A 26,159-nucleotide genomic window follows, 5' to 3' on the forward strand; every position below is an offset into this window, starting at 1 on the left:
GGGACCGCACCGCCACTTCCCAGCAAATTAGGGACACTGTTGCTCCTGTGGTATTGGCGAGGACCATTCGCAACCGTCTCCATGAAGCTGGGCTACGGTCCCGCACACCGTTAGGCCGTCTTCCGCTCACGCCCCAACATCGTGCAGCCCGCCTCCAGTGGTGTCGCGACAGGCGTGAATGGAGGGACGAATGGAGACGTGTCGTCTTCAGCGATGAGAGTCGCTTCTGCCTTGGTGCCAATGATGGTCGTATGCGTGTTTGGCGCCGTGCAGGTGAGCGCCACAATCAGGACTGCATACGACCGAGGCACACAGGGCCAACACCCGGCATCATGGTGTGGGGAGCGATCTCCTACACTGGCCGTACACCACTGGTGATCGTCGAGGGGACACTGAATAGTGCACGGTACATCCAAACCGTCATCGAACCCATCGTTCTACCATTCCTAGACCGGCAAGGGAACTTGCTGTTCCAACAGGACAATGCACGTCCGCATGTATCCCGTGCCACCCAACGTGCTCTAGAAGGTGTAAGTCAACTACCCTGGCCAGCAAGATCTCCGGATCTGTCCCCCATTGAGCATGTTTGGGACTGGATGAAGCGTCGTCTCACGCGGTCTGCACGTCCAGCACGAACGCTGGTCCAACTGAGGCGCCAGGTGGAAATGGCATGGCAAGCCGTTCCACAGGACTACATCCAGCATCTCTACGATCGTCTCCATGGGAGAGTAGCAGCCTGCATTGCTGCGAAAGGTGGATGTACACTGTACTAGTGCCGACATTGTGCATGCTCTGTTGCCTGTGTCTATGTGCCTGTGGTTCTGTCAGTGTGATCATGTGATGTATCTGACCCCAGGAATGTGTCACTAAAGTTTCCCCTTCCTGGGACAATGAATTCACGGTGTTCTTATTTCAATTTCCAGGAGTGTAGGAAGAAGAGCTCAGTTAGGACCAAACCATGTAACATCTACATCTACATCTACATCCATACTCCGCAAGCCACCTGACGGTGTGTGGCGGAGGATACCTTGAGTACCTCTATTGGTTCTCCCTTCTATTCCAATCTTGTATTGTTCGTGGAAAGAAGGATTGTCGGTATGCCTCTGTGTGGGCTCTAATCTCTCTGATTTTATCCTCATGGTCTCTTCGCGAGATATACGTAGGAGGGAGCAACATACTGCTTGATTCCTCGGTGAAGGTATGTTCTCGAAACTTCAACAAAAGCCCGTACCGAGCTACTGAGCGTCTCTCCTGCAGAGTCTTCCACTGGAGTTTATCTGTCATCTCCGTAACACTTTCGCAATGATCCTGTAACGAAGCGCGCTGCTCTCTGTTGGATCTTCTCTATCTCTTGTATCAACCCTATCTGGTACAGATCCCACACTGCTGAGCAGTATTCAAGCAGTGGGCAAACAAGTGTACTGTAACTTACTTCCTTTGTTTTCGGATTGCATTTCCTTAGGATTCTTCCAATGAATCTCAGTCTGGCATCTGCTTTACCGACGATCAACTTTATATGATCATTCCATTTTAAGTCACTCCTAATACGTACTCCCAGATAATTTATCGAATTAACTGCTTCCAGTTGCTGACCTGCTATTTTGTAGCTAAATGATAAGGGATCTATCTTCCTTTGTATTTGCAGCACATTACACTTATCTACATTGAGATTGAATTGCCATTCCCTGCACCATGCGTCAAATCGCTGCAGATCCTCCTGCATGTCAGTACAATTTTCCATTGTTATACTGACATGCAGGAGGATCTGCAGCGATTTGACGCATGGTGCAGGGAATGGCAATTCAATCTCAATGTAGACAACAGTCAGGAACCTGACAAAACAGAAGACAGACACATTCACTTACCCCAGTGTCAACATCAACCAATAAGACCTTATAAAGCAAGAGTTCGTAACGAGAATTCAAGCCAGGGGAGAACATCTAGGAGTATACATAACAGCATAAGATCTAAGTTACTTTCCAGACAAAAATAAGAATATATCAGACCATCATCAAGCCTATAGCGTGCTACGCAAACGAGACATAGACCCAGGCAAAAAAATGGAGAAAAAACTCATCACTTTTCAAAATAAAGTACTGAGAAAAATATATTGACCACTGAAAGAAAATAGCCAGTGGAGAATAAGGAAAAACAAAGAACTCGGACAATTATACACACTACCTGACATCGTGGCGAATGTTAAAACTAAAAGATTCATGTGGTACGGACATGTGAGGAGGAGAGGAGAGAACACGGTAATAAAGGCAGTGATGGGTGGAGAAGCCGAAGGAACGAGACCACTAGGGCGAACGAGAAAGAGATGGGAGGATAATACCATGAGAGACCTGCAGATACTGGATTTGAGAGATGGAGATGCAGCTGACAGGAAGGTGTGGAACGCTGGAATGAGTGAGGCCAAGGACTAACTGCAGTTTTTGTGGCCAGTATAAGAAAGTAAGTAAGTAAGTGATAACTGAATATGTGCATGTGATTTCAGTCCAAAGTCAATACTGTTTCTGTACCAACACTTACAGGATTTTCTGCATACACAGGAGCAGTGTAGCTAAGAGCTCCTCCCCTTCTGTGACATCATGCAATGTTGTCAAATTTCCCCCTCCTTCTGACATGTCCTATGTATAAACGGGTGGGAATGTCAACAATTGGTGGAAAATTAAAAATGGCCCAATTGCTGTATGTATTAAAATGGCAGGACATTCAAAAATAGTCCAATTGTGCCAAGTGTAAAATGGTGGGAAATTCAAAAATGCAAAATGGGGCGATTGTTCCTTGGTGGAAGTAGGTCATTACGGAATTCGAGTTAGTGAATGCTGGGATATGGGACCAGACTATATGAATGTCAGAATTCATGTGGGCTCGAAGCTTAGAATCCTATCCTGACAGGAAATTTTAAAAAAATCATCCTTGGTTTTCCCCCTTTCCTATGACATTACAGTTCAATTGCCCTAAGTTTAAAATGTTGCTGGCCCAGGCGTCCAAAGTTTAAACTTTGTTGCTCCGATATCACAGTTTAAATAGTCATCGCCCTGAGTTTGAAACTATGATCTTTGTAGTACGAATAGGACATGAACGTCTATGTTTTTACTTAAACAAATATCACACAGTCTCTGGACATGCTGATCACGAAGTTCGCTGCCTGCAGGCTAATGACTCCGCTGCCAGGTTGGAACGAGCCGCTGCATCACTTCTGTTCACATTTCCCGCTGTTGCCAGCCAGCCAAACAACTCAGCTATGCTGCGCCAGCGACATATGAGACTATACAAAGTTGCTACAAGACGTCAAGTGATGGACAACACGCTGTTTGTGATGGCGCTGCAAAGCCCATATGAGCCAAGTTAAAATGGTGGGGAAATTTGAAAATCCAAACAGCACGCATACTAATGCTTTAGTCCATGTTGAAAAACGGTTAGAAATTCATACCTACCGTAAGTTTAAAATGATCAATGACCCAATCATAACATTCTGCAGGGTAATTCAAAACATTACAGATGCACGTTTGTCCTCCTGAGGGAAGATTTGTGCTGCGATTTAAGACAAAAGTTTAGGCACTATGCTTGTAAAATTCACCACAAAAGAAAAAAAAATCTATGTGGAATAGATGGCAGCTATGTCAATAACCAGCCCCACAGATGCATCCTTTTTTTAACTGTTATTTCATCCCCCTCACACCAGACAGGTGGGGTGGGGTGGGAGCGGGGAGGGTTGTCAGCAGTACTATACTCCGCTCATCAGCCAAGAGCATTCTTGAAAATATAAAAAAGATGAAATATATGAGGACTGCTTTTCGTTTTAAGTTAAAAGGATTAAAGACAGACAACTAAAATGACGAAAAATATATACAACTTATAAAAGACATTTGCAGCATGGTGATATTCTCCTATGGAAAAGCATTGGAACGTTTCACTTAAAATTTGAAGGACCTGCACTGGGTGAGAAGTATTGTTGGAGGAGAGAATATTCCATAGGGTTTAGGGGTGGATTCTGTTAAGGAGGAAAACTGAGGAGATGATAGGTAGGAGCTGAGGTGGATAGTAGGAACACAGACAGTGGGAAAGACAGAGGGTGAAAGAGTAGTGTGGTTTGTGGATACAGTAGTGGTTACAAGAAGAAAGGGATAGGGGTTTGATGGAGATGGAAATGAAGAGAGGTGCTGGGATGTGGAGTAGGGTAGGTAGGGAAGAGTTAAAGTTGGTAGGAGGGATAAATGTTAGGGCAGATATCTAGTGGTTACAAGAAGAAAGGGGTAGGGGTTTGATGGAGATGGAAATGAATGAATTGTCTGGGGGAGGGAGTTGGTTGAAGTTGCGTTGCAATAGTATATGGAGTATATCTAGATGTAGAGAAGGAGGGACGTGCTTGTGTATGGGCGACCTGGTGATCAAGGAAAGACAATAAGGTTGTTGGCAGATAGTTAGGAGATTCATCCAAAAATTAGAAAATTGTATAAACTGGAAATGTATCATGCATATTGGGGACAAACATGTTTATAGAAATGACAAGTCGATACATGACCATCAACATGGCACAAATACAGATGTTTGAAAATATGCCATTTTTACGAGAATAGAACTTAGTCACCTAGTTACTCAAAACATTTGTGAGGCAAAAAATGTCGGCAATCAGCGAAGACAAAGGTGCAGTTCCATCTAGTGACTGATTGCTGAACATAGTGGTCCAAAATAACGTGTGATCCATTCGTAAGCAGGTACGTCGTCGACTGGCAGTCAGTGTCCAATTGGCCATATGAGGTAGGCCTACCATGCGCCTCCACACCACACTCGACCGGTCTACCGTATCTCAGGCAGCGCATGCCCGTCCAGCCCGACGACAGCCTGGGATGAGGCCAACTGCACCACAACCTGCGGTTGATGTGTTGCGCCTCCGTTCACGTGGGATTAGGCTAATATGAAAGCTATTCAGAGATGAGAGGCCTTCTTTCCACGATGGTAGTGAAAAGCACACACTCATTTTCCCCTGGCTAAGGTATCGTTAGTTGCGCTGTTAAGTATTACACAAAGTCCACTGACATAAGACGTTCCCACTGGATTTTTAAATGAGACAGTCGAGGTATCTAAAGATATAACTTTAGAGAATTGAAGTTTACGACATGCTGCAGAACAATTTACTGCAGTGAACGCACATTTCACATAATGCCAGTGAACGTAAGAGAAATCAGGGATCGTATAGCTCCCCCATCACTCCATTTGCGAATGGAATAGGACTTGCAGTGATACACTATATGATGGCTTGTAGCCGGCCGCTGTGACCGAGCGGTTCTAGGGGCTTCAGTCCGGAACCGCGCTGCTGCTACGGTCGCAGGTTTGAATCCTGCATTGGACATGGATGTGTGTGATGTCCTTAGGTTAGTTAGGTTTAAGTAGTTCTAAGTCTAGGGGACTGATGACCTCAGATGTTAAGTCCCATAGAGCTTAGAGCCATTTGAACCATTTGCTGGCTTGTACGGTATGTATGTAGATGTGATGATGAGACAGAAGCTTGTAGTGACACGCGTCAGACCACTATCTGGAGCACTTCAAGAAGACAACCAAGTCAGATCTCGAAACATCGTGAGCAAAGAGAATCGTTTCTTTTTTCAGAAATTGGAATCGTACGATAAATCGGGCACGTTGAGAAAATGCTAGAAATCAAGTTGTTCATGTCGTCTTCACGAACATACGAGCAAAGTAGACAAAAGGGTTGTGAAACCACATACAAGAAAGAATTAAATGTCAGAGAGTAGGTTGCAATAATACGACAATATCATGTGCTTAGTGGTACTTCATCTCTCACCTACACTATGTTTCGATATCTAATTAGAGACGTGCCTCTCAAATCTCTGGAAGTCACGTATTTCAAACCTGGTTTTCGTTTCAACCAGTGTTTGCAGGGAAATACCAGCTTTTCTAGGTCGTTACCTGTTATACTGACAAAAATACCAATTTAGATGTTCTCCTACCGTCATTGACTCAAAATCGCTATAGCTGTGAAACTCAACGACTCAGATTTTATTCAGGATGCTTGTAAGTATACCAGATACGATAGAGAACCACATTTAGGAAGCTGAAAGTTCCACACATATTTCTGACGAGCTCTAGTAATAGTTTCTTTCGTCTGCTGAATACACATCTATAAGTGCAGTGTAGACATTGTATGTTTCCATAAGATTTCCGTTTTCTAATTCATTACTGATGAATCCTGGTATGTTTTCTTCACCAAGACACTTCCATGGGAAGTCTTTTTGCTGGCCAAAGTTGCTGTGGTCCTGAGAGAGAGGTCTGCTCTTCTGCTGTTACGATTTACACTGCACTCTACATACAGATTACGATCGTCGGCCGATCGAACATGCAGACGAATCAGTTTTACAAGGTTTCTTTCGGAGGTATCTGGCAATGTTTACACACAACTCATGTAAACTGCGGGTGTAGTACTGATGTCCAATAACATCCTAGATGCATTCAGATTGGACGAATTTGATGGCTAAGACATCAACGGAACATATTTGATTCTTATTTCAGTTCTGAAGAGAAATTCAAAAAATCACTGATGGGCATTTTTCTTTCTGAGGTTACCGTGCCGTTACTGATGACCAGAACCGACTCAGTTGGATGCTACTGAGCTTTTTCCTGACCTTACGTTGAAAGTAGGTCTCATGTGGCAAGTATAGAATCTAAGGTGGTTGACAAGCCATCTCTAGCATATGGTCATCATATGTTTGAATGCAACTGTGACGCTGGTTATTGACATATAATTTTATTTGGTCATTTTACAGGCGGAGTGCCTGAACCTACATATACAATTATCCCAATTTTATCCATTGCTGTCTGTGTTTCTTCTGACTGTATTACTTTCGTAAAATAATGAACAACCGCCTTCAGTCACAATCGTGACTTTATTTCAACGCACGATGCATTTCCTGCCCTGGGGGCTTATCTTCAGATGCTCTGACAGTCTACATCGATTTTCCCCAAGATTTAGGCTAATTCTGGTCCTAGTAAGATTACAACGATATAGAACAAAGCGGGAACATTGTGAATATACAGTAAGTTTACAAAACTCATACAAATCACAAAAACTTACTGTTTCCACCACTGGAAACAGCATCTAGACAAATGTGACAAATTAAGAATGTTTGTTGAGTTCACAGTGAAGGGTACAAAGGCAAAAGCAAAGATAAATAACAACGAGTTTAAGATATGTAGAAAAATATCCGCTACCAGTCACAATAAAAGATTATTTATTTGTCACACGACCGGTTTCGGGCTTGCGCCCATCCTCAGGTGTTTATACATTTATGTATATGTTTATATTGCGGGAGATACCATATAAATACATAAAAATTATTTGCTGGTGACTAAACAGATACAAGGGGGACAATTGTAAGTGGCAAGGCAGCATTTGTCGAAAATATATCTATACTTACATAAAGATGGAGCACCATTATTATATTTACACTGTGGTGACAGTTTTTTCACTTAGTTGCACACTTGTTATCGTTCTTACGTCCATATTTCAGTTTTATAAAGTTTAGCTGCATGTTTCACTATTACGACGTGCACTCGTGAAATACACTGTGTTTACATACAAACATATGGGCTATGGTCAAAGTACTTAGATGTAGCAGGTGTAAAGATGTTGCTCATACAATCTTTACGATGAAGTAATTGATACAGCACTCCAAGCTCATAGGGAACTTAATCTACATTACAGCCTGCTACGGACGATTTTTCCTTTTATTATCTTGATTAAATCGTGCAATTAGCTAATTTCGATGACGACGACATTTAGAGGCTGTGGATCCCCCCACTCCCACCCACCTGGAAAAAAAATGAAAATCTATTTAAGATGCGTTTAAAAGATTAAGAACCATATCCTCAAATAAAAGTATATCTTTCAAGCCTAAAGCTACGAATACTGAGTACACAGATGCAAAGAACTCACTTTATCCTTCTATTTATCTCCTGGTTAATTTTTACTCGAATTATTAATTCACTCTGTTTGTTACATAGTTTTTGCTGTCTCTCAGCAGTACAAAATAATTTCATGATTGTTTCCTTCCGAGTGCTAATTTCTGTTTACGAATATTTTCATAATAACTAATATTAGTTTTTATCTACTCTCTATGTAGCTCGTTTCCCACAACGTCACCGGTTAAAGCTGCTCCTCAGTGTCACCGGTTTCAGAAAATAAGAGAAAAAGCGTTTCGTCCTTTCTCTGGAAGGTTTCTGAGGCGTTCTTTATCGGCGTAGGTTTTTATCTCTGCATATACACAAATAAATTTTAGACTTAATTTTTGTAATTCGAATTTGACTCTTCGGTGACTGTCAGCTCACAGTAAAACAAAAAAAATTACCTCCTTCCTCTAGCCAGCGATTGCCATAAGGATCGACTTTAGCTTTGTGAAGGGCGCTGTCTTAGAATTCTCTTGAAATCCATTATAAAAACTACAAGAACGTTAAATCCCAACTTATGAATCGAAATATAAATACCCACTCCACGAACGCAAGGATACCACAAAATATTTGTACTTATTTTTGTCATTTACTGGTACAGCAGTTTACTTCAAGATACGAAATCCATGTAGTGTAAGTGTAGTCTATAGTGACAAGTTGCCATCTGAATTCAAGAAATTTGTTCAACTAACGTAGCATTAATTTAACCCATCAATAGAGGTAAAATAGTAAAATTACCTAAGTCAGTTTTTACGGTCTCGTCTTTCGCGTTTGCCAAGCTCTCTCAATGCACCACAATAGCAGCAATGAGAAAATTATCGTCTGTGGTGAATCCGTTGTGTGTTCTACTGGCTGCGAAACGTGTTCTCGGCGTATTGTCTGTTCCCTTGCTAAACAGCCTACATATTGTGCAGCTGTGACGGAAATAGGCTGCGGACGTGCTAAACGTGTCAGTGACAGAGACAGCGACAAAACGCCTGTAAGCCCACAGCTTTCCCAATCGCCATTGCACAGTCAGGCGCACAGCCTCGGCCCTTTTCTGCGTAATTGTCTCTTAGGACGCACCGCTTAGCGTTCGCGTCACTGTTCCTGGAAAGGCGTCACACTACAGGTGAGAACACAAAAACACGCAAACAAAGTGTGAAACGTAGCTTGTTGATCTGAGATCACGCAACCAGCCCAAATGAACACTTTTGCGTACTATGAGTGGTTCAGCGCGACAAATTTTTCCTTGTTGCCACATGTCAGATAACGTATCAGACTCTTGATCTGCCTTGTCAACATGGATACTAACAAGTAACATGAAACTGCTTTACCGTATTTTGAGTGCGTGTCAGGTAGCACACTACATTGCGATGAGCTTACGTTTCATTACACAAGAGGATCTGAACGACCTGTCTTGTATGACGACATGTGCTGAGGTGCTGGAAAGATATAGTAGCTTGATAACTGTACAACGACATCAAATTCTGTGAATTGGATTTCACGTGTTTGTTCACACGGTTACGGTTATTATCAGATAAAAACACCTGGCTCCGGGTGATAAAGGAGCACTTTACGGTATGTTGATTCATCACGGACCATTTCTGGCTTAAGTGACTGACATTGGAACTGCTATTACACCACCCAGATTTTAGACATACAAATAAGAAACAACACCTCATCAAACACAGCTGAATCACTACCCATCCTACAAGATATTATTCGTTTGGGCTATGTATACAACTCGTGAAATTTTTCCAGCACACTGTTTTTTTTTCTTCTTTTTAATTTCAGAGTGATGTAGCGCAATTTCAGCGGCTCTGATGAGGAAGGAAACCTGACTGAATTTGCCAAACACATCGCTAGGTACGGGCATTTCTACAGCTCATTCAGTATCTGCATTGTCCTACACTGACAACTCGGCCAACTTGAGCGCGTTGAACATCCCATTTGACATCAGTGATTGGAAGTGTACAAATGGCTCTGAGCACTATGCGACTTAACTTCTGAGGTCATCAGTCGCCTAGAACTTAGAACTAATTAAACCTAACTAACCTAAGGACATCACACACATCCATGCCCGAGGCAGGATTCGAACCTGCGACCGTAGCGGTCACGCGGTTCCAGACTGAAGCGCCTAGAACCGCACGGCCACACTGTCCGGCGGAAGTGTACAAACTAAGCTAATTTTGTAAGGCTTTCATCATTAAAATCAGCATTGTGCAAATGTACAATTCAAGCGTTATAGAAGATATATAAAGTGCAATTTCTAATTCAAGTAACATATTATTAGAAGTGCACAAAATTTCCAGTTTTCTTGAGTTTCTCATATGTTCTTAACAACTTTTCAAAGTGAAACAATTTGCTTTTTCTCGCTGTTTTCCAAAATTAACGACGTAAAATATTTGCAGATCAAAAGGCCATCTCATATCTTTAGGATGAAATTAATACAGACAGAAAGAAGCCCTAAAATGGGAGTAAGTGCTTTAAAATGAGAAACTAACGATCATATACGAAAATATTTTTTATTAGCATTAACAATTTACAGCTTAAAGCAACAACTTAAGCTGACAGCATCTGTTTAAAGAAAGACCGTCATTCTAAACGTACACACGCTGATGGAAAAAAATTCCAACACTAAGGAGGAGTTGTGCAACATAAACGGAAGTTGCTAGGCGTCTTTATACATCTGAAGGACGATATCTCTTCAAATGTCGGGCCAGTGGCATAGGAGTGGCGCTACTAGCGCCACTAAGAGGATGCGAATCAGGTTTGCTTTAAATACACGCTGTAATGATCATGAGCGCTAGTTAGCTTTGAGATTGGACGTGGTGAGTTTATGTTATTTAAGCATGCCTGTAAGGCGACAAAGACACTATTATCAACACCTCACTGAGTTTGTACGAGATCGTGTAATAGGCCTAGGAAAAACTAACTGTTCCTTCTGCTGCATTCCAGAAAGACTTGGCAGGAATGATTGCTGGCAGCGGTGATCACGAAAATGTGCGATCGCAAAAATACTGGGGTGGCTGCGGCTACGTGGCACTACCGAGAGGCAAGACCATATGGTCGGCTTATGGCTCTGGCCCATCGTACTGCATCTGCCGCAGCAACTTGAGCTGCAGTTGGCACCACAGTGACGCTACAAACTGTTACAGACCGGTTACTTCAAGGACAGTTCCGAGCCAGACCCATTGAGCATTTCACTGGGCCCAAACCACTATCATTTGCGACTTAAATGGTGTCAAGCGAAACCTCATTGGAGGGCAGTGTTTTCAGATAAAAGCTGGTTCTGCCTCGGCGCCAGTGATGGCAGTGTGTTGGTTAGAAGGAGCCCAGTTGAGGGCCTGCAACCAACCTGTCCGTGTGCTTGAGCCACTGCACCTTCTAACAACCCTACCACAACAAAGGTCAAAATTTAATAATGATTGTGGTGTTGCTCACGCTGCTAAATACTGCATTTTCGGGCAACAACAAAGTTATTATGTGGCAGGCGTCATTAGATCACAGTTAATAAAGTCATTTCATGTAATAATGAATAAACTAGGCACTCATCTTTTCCTGTTTCCCACGCTGGTCTCGTTGTAAAATCATGGCTCAATCGTCGAAAATCTAGGTGGTGATGATCCCAAGCTCGGATGCAAAAAAGGCCTAGGTTTTATTCTGCTGTATTCAAAAGTTCTGTAGGTGCTCTTCACAAAGCATTCTTTAAGATTACACCCTTCCAAGTTAGCACATTAGTGATGTAAAAAAAATAATCAGCACTCCGAATTTAAGTTACACTTCCTTTTAATTGCTTTTATTGCAATATCACGTAACACACAAAACATCACTTCACAATACAAAACATACTTGAAAACATCTTCCTCACAGTTAAAGTTCACATTTTATAAGCTGACTACAATATATGTCTTTCCAACATGACGTCCAAGACTTGACCTTGTCCAAGGTCCGACTCCAAAAACTAATAATCGCTTACGCGCCCAAAAATCAGAGTTACAAGTACGTCAAAGATCATAGTGACAAAAGAAAGAATACACATAAGAATAATATCATTGCAACATAAACATATTGATGTATAAAAGTACTTCTACATTAATGAAATCAAATTTGAATGTTGTCTCAGAAATATGTCAACTACTTTACAGAAACACAGTAGAATGTTACTGGTATCGAGAGGTTCAGGTGAGGTGCTGTAATGTTACGTACTTCAAGTACCATTACAACCTACACCCTTAGTTATGGTTTGAGGTATGATTTCGTGTGACAGCAGGAGCACTCTCAGGGTAATACCACGCATCCTGAATGCAAAGTTGTACGTTAATCTGCTGATTCGACTTGATGTTCAAAAATGGTTCAAATGGCTGTGAGCACAAGGGGACTTAACTTCTAAGGTCATCAGTCCCCTAGAACTTAGAACTACTTAAACCTAACTGTCCTAAGGACACCATACAGATCCATGCCCGAGGCAGGATTCGAGCCTGCGACCGTAGCGGTCGCGCGGCTCCAGACTGTAGCGCCTAGAACCGCTCGGTCACCCCGGCCGACGACCTGTTGTGCTGCCACTCACGAACAGTATGCCAGAGGATGTTTTCCAACAGGATAATACTTGCCAACATATCGCTGTTGTAACCCAAAGTGTTCTACAGAGTGTCGACATGTTGCCTTGGCCTGCATGATCACCAGATTTGTCTTGTATCGAGCACATATGGAACATCATCGGACGAGAACTCCAATGTGATCCACAAACAGCATTAATCTTTCCCCTATTGACCGACCAACTGCTACAGGCATGGAATTTCATCCCACAAACTAACATCCGGCACCTGTACAACACAATGCATGCCCGTTCGCATGGTTGCAGTCAACCTTCTGGCAGTTACAGCAGTTATTAGTGTACCGTCATTTCACATTTGCAACGGATTATCTCACGCTTACATTAACCTGTCATCTTGCAATGTTAATCACTTAAATATGTTATCTAGACAAATGTATTCCAGAAACTTCATTACACCACATTAATTATTTTTTGGTGTTCTATTTTTTTCATCAGTGTATTACCATACCCGCAGTCGCTCAGATATTCTTGTTGTCTGTTGCACAATGTGAGAGGCATCTAGGACACTGCCAACCAGTTTTCCTTGAGTTTGTGCTGCCATTTCGCACATCAAAGAATTCATGTAATATCGTACGAAAAAAAGGGGTAGTAGTGACATCAGGGGTGTCAGGAAACAAGGTCCTGTTCTTTAATCTTGTATGATTCCCGTTCACAAGATGATAGAAACTTTTTACTGCTGACCTGAGACGAGCGCTGTGTACTAATTTTCGTCACTGCAGATATAACTATTGTAGCAGTTGGAAACGCTGTCTTTGTTGAAAGACTTCTAGTACGTGAATAATACGAAGTATAGATAGTCTTGTACTGCAGTGCTGTTCTGGATGACCCATCGAGAGAGATGATCTCTGGGCTCGGAATCATCTAGCCTCATTGCTCGTATATGTATTGCACAATAGTGCTGTTAACTGCCCCTCCGTCAGTGCTGTCAACGCTCTATTCTTTGATGTGTGTATTTCACGGACAAGCTGGCGGTTGCTCATTGATGAATCCTCTGAAACATGATCCATCACCTCCTCAAATCATACTCTGCAAACAATCGTTTGTCCAGAAGCTTGGCCAGCTCTCTGTGGTTTGAACCATTCAGCTATTTCTATCGACAACGATTAATTTCTTGCATTTATGATGACGCCTTTGCCGATTTTTTTTTTCTGTGTGCATCCTTTCGGTTTTCCGTGCATTACATCTGCTGCGCCACACGTTAAACACTTGTCTAGAAGTTTCTGAAACGAATAACGCTACATCTTTGCCGTCCAGTCGTCACCTATAAGCAGTAGTAAACTGTACCAAGAACACATCACTGACGATTATTTATTGTTTATCAAGTTACACCACGAACGATTATGTGGCAGTCGGTTGTTTATGACACGTTATAATTCCCTCGGAAGCAGTGTCTTACTAATTAAAATTATCCACTTTTAAGAGCTATTCTTGCTTTTTAAATCAGCGGTGAACTCCTATCGTGTGTAACTCCATGATGTATGAAACTGAGTTGTTTGATGCATTTGTTAAAATATTATAAAATTATCTGTACGCAGATACATTGGTGATCATGCATGAGGGTCGTTCAATAAGTAATGCAACACATTTTTTTCTCGGCCAGTTTTGATTGAAAAATGCGTCTTTGTTGTGGGACACCATGGAATATTCCCACTTCAGCCCCTAGAGCTTCTTGAAGCTCCGATAAGAGGCGGCGCTATACGTAGCCTTTGAAATGGCCCTGTGACGGAGGTGCTTTCCAAGCAGAGAGCTGTCTTGTATTTCTGTTGACGGAAAACCAGGCTATCGCAATTATTCATAGGCGCTTGCATAATGTCTACAGAGACCTGGTAGTGAACAAAAACACGATCAGAAGTTGAGCGAGGCTTCTGCCATCATCGCAAGAAGGTCCCGCAAACCTATCAGATCTCCCGCGCACCGCCGGCCGCACACATGTGTGACTCTTGCAGTGTTGAAACCTGCGGACACTCTCATTCGAGGTGATCGACGGATCACAGTCGAACACCTTGCAGCTCAACTGGACGTCTCCGTTGATAGTGCTGTTTCATTCGTCCACCAATTGGAGTACTCAAAGGTGTGTACCCGCTGTTTTCCTCGTCGCCTGACGGAAGATCCGAAAGATCAATGAAGTACTATCTGTGTGGAGTTGCTTGCACGTTACGAGGCTGATCGTGACAATTTTTTGTCGAACATAGTCACAGCCGATGAAACATTGATTTATCACTACGAACTGGAAGCAGTCCTTGACTTGGCGCCACACTACCTCGCCTCCGAAGAAAAACTTCAAAGCCCTCATCCTCAGCCGGTGAAGTCATGACGATGGTTTTCTGCGACTCTGAAATGGTTATTGTGTTAAATGTCCTCGCTCATGGAAGAGTGTTGCGCTACCCCCAGGAAATAGAAGAAACACTCCAGCATATTTGTCGCCATAGACACGCAAACAAGCTTCTCCTTCTCCATTAAAATGTAAGGCCTCACAAATATCTGTACACCCAAGAGCAGCTCACAAAACTTCATTGGACTGTTCTTCGTCATTCATCCTACAGCCCGGGTCTCGCATCTTCCGTCTGCTATCTGTTTGCCCCAATTACAGATGCACTCCATGGGAAGCAGTACCTGGATGATGGGGAGGTTACTGACGCGGCTTGACGTTGGTTCCGGCGTCGACCGGTACAGTAGTACCATGCGGTCTTGTAGACACTACCAGTAAATTGGTCTAAGGCCGTTACATTGAACAGAGGTTGTGTTGAAAAATAGGGTTCTTTAGCCAAAAGAGTGGTGAATGATATACTGTATTGAAATCCCGAATAAAATGAACCGGCCTTCAGAAAAAAATATGTTGCATTACTTATTCAACGCCCCTTGTCCCCAATAAAGTTATTTTTGTCCTGCACAAACCCTCAGACGTAAACGTATCCATAAACAAGATTAATCGGATTTAAAAATAGTCATTTAATATCGTCTCCTTTGTTTCTAATTTTTGATGGGTATTGATACGAAGGGTAGTCATACAGTGCTAATTTTACCTAGGAAAAAATCAAGCTCCGGATGCGGAATTTCACGTGGCTTCATTCCTCCCCTGCACAGCCATCCTGAAATGTGACAAATTTTTCCTAAAGATGAATGACTTTGTGATGACCTTGCTTGGAGACGCCAGCGTTTTGGCTGTTCAGAAAAATTTCGGCCTCGAAAATCACCTCGTCATTACCGTGGAACTGCCTGCCACGCAGTAGTTTTTTCATATAAGGAACCAGGGAGAATTCAGTGGGTTGCCACGTCGGGAAAACGTCTGTGTTCTGTGCAGAATGAGCTGGGCCATTGATGTGCGGCCCAGACACCCCCTCTGACATCTTTTCGCGACGCTTCGTCACGACAGCCCGCCATAACCTCATCAGGAGATATCGGCAGTACGCTCCTGGGAAAATTTGCCCTCCAAAGGGCATATTCTGTTAGCACTGCACCATTGCAGCCTCCAAAAAGCGCTCAACCTTATCTTTCCCGATGACGATTGGCTTTCCCCTTTTTCGGCGTTGGTGATCCACTTGATTCCACTGCTTGATTTGCTCGTACACTGAGCTCACAAAAGTCATGATATACCTCCTAATATCGCATCAGACCTCCTTTTGCCCAGCGTAATGCAGCAGCTAGACGTAGCATGGACACAAGTCGTTTCTAAGTCCCCTGCACAAATTTAGAGCCATGCTGCCTCTACAGCCGTCCATAATTGGGAAGTGTTACCAGTGGAGGATTTTGTGCACGAACTGACCTCTCGATTATGTCCCATAAATGTTCTATGGGATTCACGTCGGGCGATGTTGGTGGGCACGTCATTCGCTCGAGTGGGAATGTTCTTCAAATAAATCGTGAACAGTTGTGGCCCGGTGTCATGGCGCATTGTCATCCATAAAAATGGCTGCAAATGGTTTCCAAGCAGCCGAACGTAGTCATTTCCAGTCAATGATCGGTTCAGTTGGACTAGAGGACCCGGTCTATTCCATGTAAACACAGCCAACACCATTATGGAGCCACCACCAGCTTGCACAGTGACTTGTTGACAATCTGGATCCATGGCTTTGTGGGGTCTGCGCCAAATTCGAACCCTACCATCAGCTCTTACCAATTGAAATCTGGGTTCATCCAACCAGGCCACGGTTTTTCAATTGTTTAGGGTCCAGCCGATACGGTTATGAGCTCAGGAGAAGCGCTGCTGTTAGCAAAGGCACGTGTTGTGTGCTGTCCTTAGGTTAGTTAGGTTTAAGTAGTTCTACGTTCTAGGGGTCTGATGACCATAGATGTTAAGTCCCATAGTGCTCAGAGCCATTTGAACCAAGCAAAGGTACGCACGTCGGTCATCTGCTGCTGTAGCCCATTAACGCCAGATTTCGCCACATTGTCCTCAAGGATACTTTCGTCGTACGTCCCACATTGCTTCAAAAATGGCTCTGAGCACTATGGGACTCAACTGCTGAGGTCATTAGTCCCCTAGAACTTAGAACTAGTTAAACCTAACGAACCTAAGGACATCACACACATCCATGCCCGAGGCAGGATTCGAACCTGCGACCGTAGCGGTCTCGCGGTTCCAGACTGCAGCACCAGAACCGCGCGGCCACTTCGGCCGGCGTCCCACATTGGCTTCTGTGGTTAATTCACGCAGTGTTCCTTGTCTGTTAGCATTGACAACTCTACGGAAATGCTGTTCGATCCTTAAGTGAAGGCCGTCAGCCACTGCGTTGTCAGTGATGAGAGGTAACGCCTGAAATTTGGCATTCTCGGCATACTCTTGACACTGTGGACCTCAGAATACTGGATTCCCTGACGATTTCCGACGTGGAAAGTCCCTTGCATCTATCTCCAACTACCATTCCGCGTTGGAAGTCTGTTAATTCCTGTCTTGCGCCCATAATCACGTCGGAAACCTTTTCACATGAATCAACCCAGTACAAATACACTCATGTTCGTAAAAAAAAAAAAAAAAAAAAAAAAAAAAAAAAAAAAAAAAAAAAAAAAAAGAACAGAACACCTTCAAGGACTAGAGATAGGACGTTCATATTCATAGGTCATATACATTAGTATGTTCTGCAGAAATGATTAGCATTTCAGTCACTCGATTCAACGTGTGTCCTGTTGCCTAGGAGACGCAGGGTCCGCCAAGGTACTTCCATGCTTGATGGCATCGTCGCGCGTAAGGTGCGAATGCCATCCCGTGGTATAGCCGACCATGCTGCATTCACCTATTTCCAAAGTTCATCTGTGCTGGTTGGCATTGGGTCACAGCGTTACACGTCATAACCCACACGCTTTCAATTGGCGACAAGTCTGGTGATCTCGCAGACCAGAACAAATGTATGACATCCTGTGACACCGAGAACCACGTGTTCGTATAGTAACATATGGTCATGCACCGTCTTCCTACAAAAATAAATGGCGTCTGGGGTGTTGTGCAGGAAGAGTAGGCGTAATTCGCGTAGGCCACACTGGTCACAGTGCCCCGTGTAACACACCAACTGTGATTTGTGGTTGTACCCAATAGCACCCCACACCAAAAGGCCTTGAGTTGGTGCTGTGTGTCTTGTGCAAATTCGGTCACTGTGATGCCGCTCGTCCTGTCTGTGGCGAACCAAATTGCGGCCATCGTTTTCAAACAAACAGAACCTGGACTCGTCGGAAAACACTATCTGATGCCATTTCTGCACGTCGTTCCACACACCATTGCCGTCTGGCATGTTTCTGCACATTCGTCAAAGCTAGGCGGAGAAGTGGACGATGCGCACGTAACTATAGTTCAATTCATTTATCTTGGCGGCTCGCGCATGCCCGCCCAGACGCGGGAGATTGCAGCGTTGCCAGTTGTACGCGCCAAGAGAAGCAGCGCCGTAGCAGTGTAGTTCTCAAACTTATGTTTAGGGGGGAGCGCGCAGTTTATGAAGTAAAGCCACCACGGCCGCATTAAACCTTTCGCTGCTACAGAGACGTGCTCCCCGCATTCCACGCCGTGCGCGATTTTGTAACCACTGCACTGCTCGCCTGTGCAGACACATAGTGTTCCGACTGCTTTGACACACTTATCATTCGATTTCACAAAAACTATTTGGCCCAAAAATTTGATTTTGACACATCTTCTTGACTGATACCTTCCCCCCATAAATGACTTAATTTTGTTTCGATTTTCAACGCAGTTATATTGCAGCATTAAATGTAGTAAACCATTGCACGAAGTTTTGAAGAGTTTGCAGAGGTAAAGTTCATAGCGTATACTTTTCGTATGTTCGATTGTAGTTGCCACAATGTTGAGAATGAAATGTGGACAAGATACCTAAATTTCATATAAAATTTACTGTATAACATCTCATTTAATTTAAGTACCAGATTGGTGTCGTATGTAATATTGAGAAATATTCCGTCTTTCGCGACTGTAATAAAAGTTTTATTTACACCGGGCGCGTTTGACTTTATTTTAAAGCACTTCAATCAATCAAAAGGAAGTACACAAAATACGTTAAACAAGACTGTGGACTTACAAAAACATTAGGACTTGAATATACTGTGTATCAGTGCTCTGAGCTATGTCAAATATACACTCCTGGAAATTGAAATAAGAACACCGTGAATTCATTGTCCCAGGAAGGGGAAACTTTATTGACACATTCCTGTGGTCAGATACATCACATGATCACACTGACAGAACCACAGGCACATAGACACAGGCAACAGAGCATGCACAATGTCGGCACTAGTACAGTGTATATCCACCTTTCGCAGCAATGCAGGCTGCTATTCTCCCATGGAGACGATCGTAGAGATGCTGGATGTAGTCCTGTGGAACGGCTTGCCATGCCATTTCCACCTGGCGCCTCAGTTGGACCAGCGTTCGTGCTGGACGTGCAGACTGCGTGAGACGACGCTTCATCCAGTCCCAAACATGCTCAATGGGGGACAGATCCGGAGATCTTGCTGGCCAGGGTAGTTGACTTACACCTTCTAGAGCACGTTGGGTGGCACGGGATACATGCGGACGCGCATTGTCCTGTTGGAACAGCAAGTTCCCTTGCCGGTCTAGGAATGGTAGAACGATGGGTTCGATGACGGTTTGGATGTACCGTGCACTATTCAGTGTCCCCTCGACGATCACCAGTGGTATACGGCCAGTGTAGGAGATCGCTCCCCACACCATGATGCCGGGTGTTGGCTCTGTGTGCCTCGGTCGTATGCAGTCCTGATTGTGGCGCTCACCTGCACGGCGCCAAACACCGGATACGACCATCATTGGCACCAAGGCAGAAGCGACTCTCATCGCTGAAGACGACACGTCTCCATTCGTCCCTCCATTCACGCCTGTCGCGACACCACTGGAGGCGGGCTGCACGATGTTGGGGCGTGAGCGGAAGACGGCCTAACGGTGTGCGGGACCGTAGCCCAGCTTCATGGAGACGGTTGCGAATGGTCCTCGCCGATACCCCAGGAGCAACAGTGTCCCTAATTTGCTGGGAAGTGGCGGTGCGGTCCCCTACGGCACTGCGTAGGATCCTACGGTCTTGGCGTGCATCCGTGCGTCGCTGCGGTCCGGTCCCAGGTCGACGGGCACGTGCACCTTCCGCCGACCACTGGCGACAACATCAATGTACTGTGGAGACCTCACGCCCCACGTGTTGAGCAATTCGGCGGTACGTCCTCCCGGCCTCCCGCATGCCCACTATACGCCCTCGCTCAAAGTCCGTCAACTGCACATACGGTTCACGTCCACGCCGTCGCGGCATGCTACCAGTGTTAAAGACTGCGATGGAGCTCCGTATGCCACGGCAAACTGGCTGACACTGACGGCGGCGGTGCACAAATGCTGCGCAGCTAGCGCCATTCGACGGCCAACACCGCGGTTCCTGGTGTGTCCGCTGTGCCGTGCGTGTGATCATTGCTTGTACAGCCCTCTCGCAGTGCCCGGAGCAATTATGGTGGGTCTGACACACCGGTGTCAATGTGTTCTTTTTTCCATTTCCAGGACTGTATTTTTTGTGTGTGGCACACACAAAAAGCATTTATTTGCTAAAACACTGATCGGCCGACACAAACGTTGAATATTGTGTTACCTCAGCACAAAACTACGAAAGGTGACTTGGCAATGGAGGAGACAAAATGCTGTCCAATGAAGATGCTTCAAAAGAGAAAAACGCGTCTGGTCTAAATAAGACGCTTATTACAGTTGCAGAAGAGGAATATATTTCAATACCATTGGTAAAATTGCAACTGTGGAACAAAAACAAGAAAGAGAACATGAGTATTATTGTGTATGTGCCATACCCTTCATTGTTGTCAATCGCTGCGATAGTCTTCTGCATCGCTGTAGTCAGTGTCGCAGTCCGAATCATCAGGTCTTAGAGTTATGACGATGGGTTCAAGCAGATTGTCAATTACAATTTCCCTGTCCATGTCCTCCTCCTGTAGCCTTTGTGCATGCCGAACACATTCAGCCCATGCTGAAGAAGTAATTCTGTCAAGTGCTTCGTGCAGAAGCCTTTCTGTATCGGCAATTTTAAATGTCACTTTTCGTTCTGCGACATACCCTTTCACTTGTGCCCAAATTAACTCTATCGGATTGTATTGGCAATGGTACGATGGCAAACGCAAAACTGTGTGTCCATGTTCCTGTGCAATACAATCGATTTCATAAACTTTTGTGCGAGGCTTATGAAGCACTACAAGATTCAACATTTCAGCACGAGTTTGGTTGGCAGTATATTGAATATTTTTACTTGCAAGCCATAACATGATATCGGCTTTTTTTGTACTTGTTGTGGGTGTCTTGTCAACAACAACAGAGTGATAACTCGCATTGTCCATTACAATCACCGAGTTTGCAGGCAAGTAAGGGAGAAACTGATTCCTAAACAACAATTTAAATGTCTCAGAGTTCATTTCGGAATGATAATCCCCTGAATTTCTCTTTTTTGCCCGGAACACTAATTTGCTTTCTGGAATGAATCCAGAAGCAGAACCAGGGTGAAGCACAATTATTCGTCCACCTTTACCAACTGGTACTTTAAACCCACCCGAACCATCACTCATTTTCCAACACGCTTTCCTTGTGTGATTTTGGTTCACCCATGTTTCGTCCAAGAAAAAAATGTTCTTATTCCCGGATTTTCTTACTTCAATAATACGTCTTAAAAACTGTGCCCTTGAAGCAGCGATACCACTACGTTCCATTAAAAACTTTCTTCCGTCATTTGTATGTACATATTTGAATCCAATGTTTTTAAGTATTCTATTCATTGAAGTCATGCTACCTTTAAAATTTATGGTTTAACGCATTTTCACAGTGAATTTTTTTTACAGTAGGAAATTCGCCTGTGTTGTACATGTTGAGCACTTCTCGTCTTAGAACATCTTTGTCGAAATTATCTAAATTAGTTACAGTCCTATCACGAGTGCGATATTTCCCTGGCGATCTGAAAAGTGGGCTTCCACAGGTCTCCGTAGATAACTTTCCTTCATTGGCAATCCGCTGAACGGTTCTCAAGCTAACGCCTCTCGCTTCTGCAGTGCGTTCCTGAGATCTGGCGACATCCGTGATAGGTCCACCGTTTTCTGCTTCGCGCTTGAAAAAAGCGTGAATCCGGTAAATTATGTCCCTCGCCTGTTTATGGAGAGTTTGTCGCTTACCACCATTATCAGCCATGACAACTTGCAACAAATGCGATAAAAATTCACCAAAGAATAACTACAATCACATTTAACACTCGCACTCGCCAAGACATTCCCAGCAGACCGTTCAGAAAACTACTGAACACTCATTGGCTGTCAGCGGATGCGTGACGTCAGGTGCGTAGAACGAGCCTTAAATCGACCGCAGTCGTTCATGGTTCCAACTATACAGAGTGTTCATTTTAATTGGAGACTTAGAAATATCCGCAAATCTACACATCGGATCAAACAAATTTATAATTAATTTTTTTTTGTCTCAGAGGGGGACATCCAATGATACCAAATTCGACGAATTTGTAGTCAAATTTGTTATAATTGGATGTCCCCTTCCGGGAGGAACTAATTTTCATTAGGATTTCTTTTGGCTCTGTGTGTCGTTTTCAAGAGATTTCAATGTCCCCATAAAATGAACACCCTTTATAACATAAACAGTGTTTATAAATTGGGAAATATTCTATCTTTAGCAACTGTAACAAAACTTTCTTTATACCAGAGTCATTTCGCTTTTTTCTAAAACGTTCTGATTAAAACGAAGTTGGCGAAGTACACAAAACTGAATTTTGGACGTAATAAAACATAAAACTAAAATATATTGCCAGTGAGGCACAGTGCACAAACATTTTGTTTTTGTCACAACGGACAGCAAATACTTGCCAAAACATAGATCAGTCGACGAAACCATTGAATATGATGTTGCCAAAGCAGCGAAGCAAAGAATTCCGTCAGACAATCAAATAGCTCTGCAACGTACGAGCCGAAATTCTGCTCTAAATAATACTTTTAATACTGCCGCAAAAGAATATATCTCAATATGAATAGTAAAACAGCGACTGCGGAAGAGGCGATATACAAACAAAACGGATAACATGAATATTGTATGTGTGCCTTTTCGTTGTTTTTAATTGCTGTGAAAAGAAATATTGGAGGAGAAAATTACAAAAACTGAAAACTTATTATGATTATAATGAAGCACAGGAAATTTCAAAACATTACATTCAAACGAATAAAATTCATTAAGTAAGACACTTCGCTATTGTTTTTAAATAAATAAAATATTTAGTATGCAACAAGCCTTGAACTCAGAATCCTCCAATTAGCAGCCCAACACCTTAACCATTACGCCAACACAGCTACTCGTTTCTGGTATCTCCTGGAGCACTCTAAACGTTTCCAAAATACCGACAAACACTGTTGGGATGACTATGAATTACTCACGTTGCGTCGAAGTACAATAGGAAATAAACAATTACCGCTGTTCTTTATTGCGAAAAAGCGGTTCGTGAGACTGATACAAACACCTTTCCTTGCTATCGCCTGAATTAGGAGGCTTATTGTTTGTTTGGTTTAATTAATTAATAGAATATGAAGCAATTGGTGTAAAGAATGCTTTTTCCAAACTTTCTATAAAAGAAAGTCTGCTATCAAGACATTGCTTTTGTTCAATTACTTCATTTATGACTGAACGTTTCTAAAATTGAAGACACTCGTCCGTGCTCTGCACTGCAGTCGAGATCTGGCAACGTCGTTCTCTGTTCATTGGCTGACTGTGATTTGTGACGTCAAATGCGCAGAACGAACCTAAACTCGGCCGCCAAGATATATGACGCGCACCTTAGTGTCTTCATAAACGGCGACGGGCTGTCATCCCTAATAGTGTACGGTGTTCTACTGTTGCGCCAGAAACGAGGAGGAAACAGATCTATCCTGCGATGCCATTCGGATGAGGTGTCGATCTTCTCGGGAGGCGGTCTGGGTGGTACGACCTGACCTATCTCGTCGTGTTTTGCGGCCGTCCGTGAATCATTCGGCACACACCCTTGCACTGCCGAAACACTTCGTCCCAAACGGGTAGCAATTTCCCGAATGGATGCATCACGTTTTCTCGTGCCAAAAATGTGCCCAGTTTGAAATTCACGGATTTCACGGTACGGTTCGCGCATACGTTTGCGAGGCATCCTGTACGGCTGCTCAAGTCATACTGATCGAGTACCTTCGGTTTATAGCGACAACGAGAGCCACAGGCACATTTTACCCACAGATGTTGTTGCACCGCGATATCGATGTTGACCTTGAACCAGTGGGCCGACATGGTTCAAATGCCAATCATTTCTGCAGCACATACTAATGTATATGTCCTGCGAATATAAACGTCCTATCTCTAGTCGTTCAAGGTGTTCTGTTTCTTCTCAACAGGAGTGTAGTAGCTCCGCTACTACAATGCCCTTTTATACCTTGTGTACGCGATACTACCGCCATGTGTATATGTGAATATCGATATCCCTTGACTTTCGTCGTCTCAGTGTCGTATAGTACAGGATCGTAGTTACACATCCAGAAATCGTCTAGGGATAATGACTCTGAAAGGAAAAATCGACTTATCGATCTGATATTCGGTCCTAAGATATTTTGCTTTTATATTAAGTCATTTAATTGATCAATTACGTCTCTCCAAACCCTATGGCTTGGAAGCAGGGGATGACAGAGAAAAGGCCAAAATACTAAATTCCTTTTTCCAAAACTGTTTCACTGAGGAAGGTCGCACAGCGGTCCCTTCTTTAAATCAGCATGTTAACATAAAAATAACAGATATGGAAATAAGTGCCAAAAGGAGAAAAAAAATCAACTGAAATCGCTCAACAAAGAGAAGCCGACAGGATGTAAATGGATATTTTTACAATTTTAAATATATTATACCAAAGGACTTCATCCTCTTCTAGTAGCAGTTCATCTTAGCTCGCAGGAGTAACGATGCGGTCCCAGTGATTGGAAGAATGCGCAGGACATTCCCGCTTTCAAAGTAAGGTCCTATATAGCTGAAGTTGTAGACTTTTGGAACAAGTTTTATCCTCGCATTTTATAACCTTTCTGGAAACCGAAAATCTCCTCCGTGGGAAATCCAGAAGGCAGTAGATACCGGTGCCCAGGTTGATGTCGTGTTCCTTGACTCCCAAAAAGCGTTCCACATAGTTCCGCACTGTTGCCTAACGATGAAAATACGAGCGTACGGATAATCACACCAGCCATGTTATTGGATTGAAAAATTCCTAGTAAACAGAACGAAGCGTGTTATTCTTAACGGAGAAAAGTCTTCAGACGTAAATGTTACTTCCGGCATACCCCAGCACATTGTTAGAGCATCTCACTTTTCATAATGTATATAAGTGGTGTAGTGGATAACGTAGGAAGTTCCATCAGGCTTTTCACGTATGATGTTGTTATTTACAGAGGATATGCCAGAAAATGTAGCAAAGTGCAAAAGACCTCCAGAGGACCGGCAGTTGAGCCTCACCATAAACTAGGGTAAAGTGTTGTTAATAAATAAGCAGAAATACTCATTGTTGTAACATTACACGACTGTTAAACTGTCACCGGAAACAATTTCATCAGTTAAATATCTGTGAGTATGCGTATGGAGCGGTTTAAAGTGGAACAAGCACAGAAAATTAACCGCAGGAAAGACTGAGATTCAATGAAAGGAACCTCTGGAAGTGCATTCGAGCCACGAAAGAGATGGCCAACAAAACCCTCGGCCAACTAATAGTTCCATTTTGCTCTACAGTCTCAGATCCATGCAAGATTGGGTTGATAAAGGAAGTAGAGAGGATCCAAAGAAGAGCGGCGCGTTTCGTGACAGGCTCATTTATTATTACAAAGACATAACGGAAAAATTAACCACATTCCAATGTCAGGCAAGAGCGGCGTTGGCGTAGTTTGCTGTTAAAAATTCGAGAGCGTGCGTTCGACCAGTATTTTTCTTTCTCTATACTGCGTAAAGATCATGACGATCAAATATGATAATTTGGAGATGATGCGGGGACTTCCAACAATCGTTCTTCCCACGGACCATTCGCTATAGGGACAGACAAGGGGCTACGTGACAGTGGTAAATGCCCGC

Source organism: Schistocerca americana, chromosome 3 (assembly GCF_021461395.2).
Source record: "Schistocerca americana isolate TAMUIC-IGC-003095 chromosome 3, iqSchAmer2.1, whole genome shotgun sequence".
In the NCBI taxonomy this organism is placed as follows: domain Eukaryota; kingdom Metazoa; phylum Arthropoda; class Insecta; order Orthoptera; family Acrididae; genus Schistocerca; species Schistocerca americana.